Below are 1,105 nucleotides of genomic sequence, written 5' to 3' on the forward strand. Positions count from 1 at the left end.
CAAGAATTCAAGACAAGTTTCCACATTGTAGGGGACGATTTTCCAATAGTACAAGATGAAATTATCGGAGAGCCATTCTTTACTAAAAATGAAGCAACAATCAATTTAAAAAAAAAACGACTCGAATTCGAAGGACGAAAAATCCTTTTCGAACCTCCGAATTCAGTAGTACTACCGGCCAGAACTAAAATCCAGATCCCTATCAGAATAGTAAATCCTGAAATTAATACTGGATATGTGCCTCGGTTAGATGGTGGTCCAGACGTTTATCTCGGGAATGCTCTGATAACAAATCATAGAGGTATCGGTTACATTTATGCCATTAACACCTCTGAAGAAGAATTAGAAATTGAAACTTCACAAGTTAGGTTATGGGACTTTGAAGAAATGACCGATTCTTACTATTCCCCTAAATCCACTGAATCTACTATATCCGTTGAATCCGTTGAATCTGTTAAATCCCAAGAAGTCCCTAATCAAAAGAGTTCTGAAAATCAATTCAAATATCAAAATCACAATCATTCAAAAAAATCTAAAGAAGTCAATAAACTCACAGTTGACGATGACGAACGAAGTTCAAAATTGTTCGAACTTCTACGCTTAGATCATCTGAACAAGGAAGAAAAAGAGTCGATACAACAAATTGTTAAACAACATAACGATAATTTCCATATCCCAGGAGAATTCTTAGGAGCGACTACTAAATCCCGTCATCCTATCCGTACGGTAGATGACATTCCAATAAACACAAAACAATATCGATATCCACCGATACATAAGGAAGAAATTCGTAAACAGGTGGACGACCTATTAAAAAATGATATCATTAAACCCTCTGATTCACCATACAATGCACCATTGTGGATTGTACCCAAGAAACCAGATTCTCACGGAAATAAAAAATGGAGAATGGTAATTGATTATCGAAATCTAAATGAAAAAACAGTAGGAGACGCTTATCCACTTCCAAACATTATAGATATCCTAGACCAGCTTGGCAATGCTAAATATTTCTCTGTCTTTGATCTCGCTTCAGGTTTCCATCAAATAGAAATGGTTCCTGAAGATCGACATAAAACAGCATTCACTACTCCTCACGGTCATT

Source organism: Cephus cinctus, unplaced genomic scaffold, assembly GCF_000341935.2.
Source record: "Cephus cinctus unplaced genomic scaffold, Ccin1 Ccin1_scaffold1396, whole genome shotgun sequence".
Lineage (NCBI taxonomy): Eukaryota > Metazoa > Arthropoda > Insecta > Hymenoptera > Cephidae > Cephus > Cephus cinctus.